Below are 7,624 nucleotides of genomic sequence, written 5' to 3' on the forward strand. Positions count from 1 at the left end.
ACTAAATCTCTCATTCATACACACTGAAAATATAGTATAACATAACCTCATTGATCTGTATCAGAAATCGTTCATTTATAAAGTCAATTTCAGAATGCGTCTCACAGTTATACATACCTTGATTGACAATTCATCAATACAAACTCAATATGTATTAACATATCCACTGGAAAGCAGACGACGTGGAGTAATAAGACAAAATACTACAATAAGATCATGCATGGAAATAGTTAACTATCTTAGCATTACTACGTTACTGTATCAATCATTATTTATTGAACAGTAGATAAAGTAGCTCTTTGAAGTTAATGGTCTTTCAGCATGTACAGTAATCAATGTTAACGATTTGTTTACAATAGCCGGTTCTTTATTGACTAATACACAAAATTTAGTTAGAAACCTCAACTTGTGAGGTGTCTGGAACATAAAGAATAATTATAACATGCAATAATACAAAAGACAGCTGATAGCTTTGTCGATATTTGACAACAGTTTATGAACAACTGAAAACCGAACCAACACCAAAACAATATGGAAACTGTTGCATTTAGACAGATGCATGAAACTGTGGATAACCGCTGCACTGACTAGGGTATAGTAATTAAAATGATAAATACAATGACAAATACAATAAACGTCATAAATATATGTGAACATTTCAGAGTGTTACACCACAACTTGCCTGACAACATAAATGTGAAAATTGTTGCGAATACAATTGCTTACTGAATGTAAATAAGTAGTACAAAACCATATACAAAAGAGTGGAAAGGGAGTGAGTGAGTGAGTGTGTGGAACAATCTAAGACAAATTTAACAGATATAAAAAATATGAAAACAACAACAACAGCAATGTGGATTTGACAATGAATTCTGTTCATAGAGAGAAATATTACTTGTGTCACTTTTATGCATAGAGACTAAGATTGAAAGTAAATGGATTACTAATGCCTATGTCATTTATGAATAATTCACTGAATCTGCTCCCAAATAAACAAACAAAAAAATGTCTTATTGTATAAATGAGTTTCAAGTGATATAACCATTGTAGCCATGTATCCGGAGTTCACAAAAAGGTCCTAATGTTGAACTGCTCATTGATTTCCATGAATTATTGATCATGGTTCAGTGTAATCAATCCGAATTATTCCCATAATTGACTTGTTGAAAGTGAATTTCAATTAGTTACTTTATTGTCGATCACCATCTAAACTCCATACACACATAGAGCTAAACAGTCTAAAACTACTCAACAACTTCGTGTTTCCGTTTCCTTCCATTATTGATATGCAAGAGTGTTGAAGTTATGTGAATTAAGGAATGGATACCTCAGTATGATTGTATTCATAAAACGGTTATGTCTTGAATAATGGACAGTGAAGAAAATCCAACAAACACATCCGATCTTTCGTGAAGCTATTCAGCTAGATGAGTTCACATTCTACTGTTGACTCCTTCTTTCAGACTTGAACTTAGTAAATAATCCACTAGTTGTCGGTCCAGATTTTGGCGAAATCACCAACCTCATCAAACATCATCGACGAATAATTGTATCAGTTCCTGAGTTTTGCTGTTCATTCTTGGTCGGATTTATTCAGCTGATACGTCCAATAACTTATTCAATTCAAATTTTCACTGTTCAATTTATTGTTATTGAGCTGCACGGTTTATCGATTTGTCATTGAAAAGAAACAGCTATTACTATGTGAATGAAAATCAGGTCATACTATTCTTCATATCTAAAGAGTGAAACTATGTATCGTTATGCAGTAATCAATAGCCAGAAATTTCTCATTTCTGTACTTTTAAATTCCTCACTAATAATCTGCTGAAATCTCAAAAGTCTGCTGACGTGTTATTTTGTACAACGAATAGGTTGAAATGATGATGAAAAACACAACAACCTGCCATTTAATCTCCTTTGACTTAAGCAAGAGTGACACATCTCACCACATCGAAGAAATTGCGTATATCTGAAATATCAGATTCGTATGATCTTTGTATTCCAGATTGAACAGGCTGACGTAGGTGAGAAACTTTAATACAGAGGAGCAATATGGATTCTGAATTGACTCAAGAATACTAGTGCTTTTCGACTCATCATTGGTTTAGCGCGGGGATTTGGTCATAAGTGTCGGTATTCTGGTTAGTGATTTTATCACTTGATATTTGATGGGTCAGAGGACAATTCAGTTTTTTGAAGAAAAACTGATGGATGTCTAACTGAAGTATTTTGATTTCTCTACAGAACAACTACAAATTTTGTCACCAATGAGACGTGTGAGCAGGTAGGTTTGACTTTGATCACCAACCAGATAATCTGACAACATTGTTGATCAGTCGATATACAATCCTATGAATTATCATCAGTCCCCTTAGTTCGAACATAAGTACACAGCTAGCACACTTTCATTATTACTGTAGCTATTATTATTATTAATCTTAGTAAAAGTGAAACCATTTTTATAGTCATCCAATTCGCATCCATTGGTTTTTAGCATTTGTTCAACAGGGAAGCTATACGTTGACAATGTTCGTCCAGAAGATGATTGAGTGGAATGTATTAGACTCTTTCTGAGCTTCTTAATGCTTTTGGTAGTCTGAACAATAATTAAGTAAATCAAGGTTTTAAGTAATTCATCTTACAAACCTCAAGTTGAAGCAACCTTGTCTCATTCAAAGTACTATCCATTTGTAAACATATAAGCTCCATCTTAATTCCCATTGTTGCAAATACCGATGAAAGTTGTGAAAACACAGTCACCCACAGTTACACCATTCTTACAGACGTTCTTGAAGTAGTTAGTACAGACAATTTTTCAAGGTTGAAAGCCTCATTAATCATTTAGATATAACTCAAAAGTTCTTTGAACAAGCTTCACATATTCAGTAAATATCTAAATGGCAATACTAGTCAACAACACAGATGAAAAAGATTCATAAAATTATTTATCATCTATTGACTCATTTAAACAATCCTTCTTTCAGATAAAAGTAATAATAGATTTGTAGATATCCCAATGAGTAGAAAAATGAGGTAATCCGATGTTTCGCCACTCAGTGTAAGTCACTTCTTCATAGACTAGATGAATAACCCGATCAAAATTAATCCAAGTTTAAATAGTACAAAGGAACAAAGCAAGAATATTAGGTGCGATCGGTCATACCATTTTCAACAACCACCAAATCGATATCAAAATCACCAAACTGATACGAAAAGGTTGTTCCAACTACAAAGAAACGAGAATAGCTCAAGCATTCCATTTAATCCTTAGTCCTTCTGCTCTCAATAGAAAAGGCCATACTATCCATCCAATTTAAACTATCTATCCAAGCTACCATATCTGATTCTATTCACATTTCACACTATTATCTTACATACAAATGAAACTCTATCCTTTCTCACCACGAAGGTCACATGTTTTCATTCGTGACCCTACACACACATATCTACATACACGTCGTATACAAATAATCTTAACCGAAATCACATGACATTGATTTGTTCAGACCTGTTTTGGATTGGTCACGCCTAATATTCCTGCTTTGTTCCTTTGTACTATTCCAACTTGGATTAATTTGGATTCGATGAGATGACTTACATTGAGTCGCGAAACTTCGGAATATGTAGTTCTACTCATTTGGATATCTACAAATCTGTTATTTTTATTGAGACCAATCTACCTAATGCCTTATTTATTTGAAATGATCAAGTCAAACCTTGATGATGATACCTACAATATCTAGTCTCATTTCATTTCATATTAGTGTTAAACAGATTCTGATTCATCTGGTCAAATTGAATGGTTCACATGGAAATCAAATGATGCACAAGTTTAAATTCACTTGATGTTGTTTGATTGTATCTTCCCATTGTTGATTGGCACGATAATTGATCAGTTTTGTATTGTTTGTTTGAATCTTCCCAATGAGATTGATCAATTGCAGTCCTAAATAACATTGGGAAGATACAAGCAAACAACACCAGGTGAATTTAAACTTCATCCCATTGCACAAGCAAGTAGTTATCAGGACTCAGAAGCTTAGTGCATAACACGATGGCGTTTGAAACGAGCAGTACTGCGTTTGAGTCACTTTATTAAATGAACGAGATTTTGTGGAGATTTTATCCTTATGTGTATTGATATTTTAAGAGTAACAACATTCATCTATACATATATCATGTGAGCATGTTTAGTCGTCGAACAAACTGCCCATTAACCCCATAAATGTTTCCTTATTACGTAAATTGAATTCAATAATTTGCTAACACAATCTAATTTGATGAAACTTGATTTTTATTATTGTGGAGGATCTGTGTAGATAGTAGAGTTTTAAATCAACAACTAATCTTAAATAGATTACTACTGGAAGTCTAGTAGCACTGCATAAATGTTGTGCAATATTGTGAATTGTTTAATGTCAGACAATAACATCATCGGATTCCGAGTCAGTGGTCGTAGAGGTTCAACGATCACAAGTAAGATCGTAGGTCCTGAATCCGATTCCCATGTGATGGATCCTAGCTGCTCACTGGTGAGGAATTTTATATCAAAACAAAATGGCTGTTTAGTGCGTCCAGGTTTTGACTTATGAATTCAACTTGATCATGAAAATCATCTCAGTCGAGATGATTAAATGAAAATGGAAAATGTTAATTTATTGGAAATTCCCATGTACAGCTAGTTCAATTTATGTCAAACAAGTGAATTCTATCAGAAATAAAGTTTAAACTGAATTTAAACACACAAACAAGTACCTGATATAAATAAAAACAGTAGTAAATCATTCAAAGCATGGTCATTCTGTGTGAAATTTTCACTCTTATTATGTATATATATTGTTCCATCTCCGACCTCAATGTGTTCTCTATTCTATATTGGTAATTGTTTAGATACGATGAATCAGTGTAGACAATGATGTTAGTTTCAGGTAAGATCTCATTATCTGGACTCATTCGTTTGTTCTGACTCGAGCGAGTGACAAAACGTTCAACAGCATCAAGTACCAAATACTTGTATTACCTATATCTCCACATGAAATCATCCTAAGTTGTTATAATTCCACTATGTTCAGCTCCTATATAATCCTCGTCTACATTTCCATTTTCCGTGTGGTGAGAATATAACTAGACATTTTGAAACAACTACATGTATTTCCAGATCAGGTGCTGCCGCTTTCTGTCTGATTTAACTTGCATTAAAAATGAGCGTTCGCCATCGAATCGATTTTTATGTACCATCGACCTTTATTTCAGTCATCAAATTGTTAGAGTTTGGAAATAGCATTATACATTATGATTTAAGGATATACGCATGCAGATAAACACCATCTCGTAACGAAAATGAAACATTCAATATTGATTAGGAAAGAAACGTCATTTATTCAGTGTGAACCGATAAGACGTTTTATGGTCAACGACTCGAATAGCTGATTTCGATCAAATTTCCTTACAAAAGCATGTAAATTCAGCTGTCACATCAAAATGTCTAGAAGTCAAATAGAGAATTTTCAAATACTGATTTTAGTTAGACATCAGACTGTATTCATAACATATAAGCGACAAACAAGCAAATCTTTCAGAAGTCAAGCTAATTTATTGATAATAAAGAGTTCCAAGTGATCTTGAAAGGAGTGATGGTCCCACTGATTTCTGGATAGGTGGATACAGTCACGTTTCTGGAATCACCAACATAAATAACACTGACAAGCTTTGAGATGGCATCACAGTCATTACTCAAAAGTCTGGTGATACCTGTATTTTTAGGTGCTTCAAATTGTTGACCAAGAAGTATAAGTTGATTTCGCAATTTCGAGTAACTTTTAATTGGCAAATAATGCCTACACCTATGAGATTATCTGATTTCAGTAAAACCTTGGATTCGTTGTGTAGCTTATGTGTGTTTATTCATTTTATATTAGAGTTTATGTGGGTGTCATTAGTAATTATGATACTTAACTGTTTTGAATAATTCGTCAGACGTGATGGTTTTATATTTCTTCAGTGGAGCTAATGATTTCCAGAATACAAAAAAGTGATTTGGTAAAATATGTCGTCAGCAATCACGAGACTGTTGCTCTAAAACTCGGTGTTGCAATCTGAGTTTAAAATGTTAGTTTATTATTAGACGTATTCAATTGGGCTGCCAGGAACACTATTTCACACTCCTATTTGTGAATTAATCGTGAACGTACATCAAACATTAACCTCCAGTTTTATCTTCTCTGTCATGGATAGTACGCCTGAATATTATATTTTGAGTTTGGAAGTAAAGAAGGGCATAATCAGTTGGCGAATATTACAGAAACTGTATTGTGTAATAAGACCATGATTATTTGTGCCGAAATTCAGTTTACAAGTGAGTCTTTATTGAAACGTAATGAGTTTGAAAACGAAGAAATTAGCTAATAATGTATGTATGGATGTTATGTAATTTAAATGCGACTAGCGAATAGTTTGGATTAGATAAGAGATCGTTTCATACTTCGGTCTAGACGGGGTATAGTGGTAGAAGAACCATGGATTTCCCTAAATCGAAAAAAATCGAATATGAGGTATTACAACACTCATATCGACTTGACGTGCAGCTACAATACATATTCGCTCGTTGTAATTCAGCTGTAAATGTTGTATAACCTGAGAGTCGTTGTTGTTGATCACTGATTAAGTGAGGAGAAGTGTTTTAATGATATGCAGATTACTTATAAATTGTTGTAGGTTCAACCGTGGAATAGATTGAATTCTTGTGGTTAAACGGGTTTATAAATCTCATCTGCTCACATCAGGGTTATGGCAGACAGGCAAATGAACTCAATGCATTTGATTCTGACGGTGTTTTTTCGACAGGTCGTCTAGTGTCTGCAAATATAGATGGCCCAACAAATAGGTGAATCGACCAATGTTTTGCTCTTCTCTATGCGTGTATTTATTTATTATATCTCGCTAGTTCTGAAAAACTGATTTATTACTGTTACGTTTTATTAATCGTCAGTCTGTAAATGTCAGTGACATTACGCCAACAGGAATGAAATGAATTACTGAAGTCAAAATTGAATCATTTTATTATTGCAAATCTAAGATAGAACGTGCATCAGAACTCCAATAATCGTCTACAAGACTGGGACAATCTCCTATAGCAAATTGTTATAACCCTAAGGCATTGATATGAACCGAATGCCTCCTGACAATAAGATTAGTTAGGCCTAATATAAATGAAGCTATTTTTCATTTAATGAAATCATGATAACAATGTTGACACTGACTTCAAAGGAAATGTATTTGTGGCGTACATTTGGCTCATTCGAATTCAATTTGTTTCCACTCGAAGTGGTAGATCTCCATAAACTACAAAAATGTGTATGCATCTAAATTAAATTTTCATGAAAAGAGTTACGCTTAGTTCTCATGATCAACTTAGTTGGTGGTTTTCATTGATATTCAATAATTAGTTTAAAAGCAAAAATGATTTCATTATAGTTTTGATAATTGAAGGAAAAAACTCTACTGCAAATTAACAGTGGTTGAAGGGTATTTGGCGTTTAGAGAAAACCGATGATTGGCAAGAACTGTGCATCATTTCGTACACAGAGATATCTGCCGTTTATCTGTTGGTAAGATTCAGTTC

The sequence above is a fragment of the Schistosoma haematobium genome, chromosome 2, assembly GCF_000699445.3.
Source record: "Schistosoma haematobium chromosome 2, whole genome shotgun sequence".
NCBI lineage: Eukaryota > Metazoa > Platyhelminthes > Trematoda > Strigeidida > Schistosomatidae > Schistosoma > Schistosoma haematobium.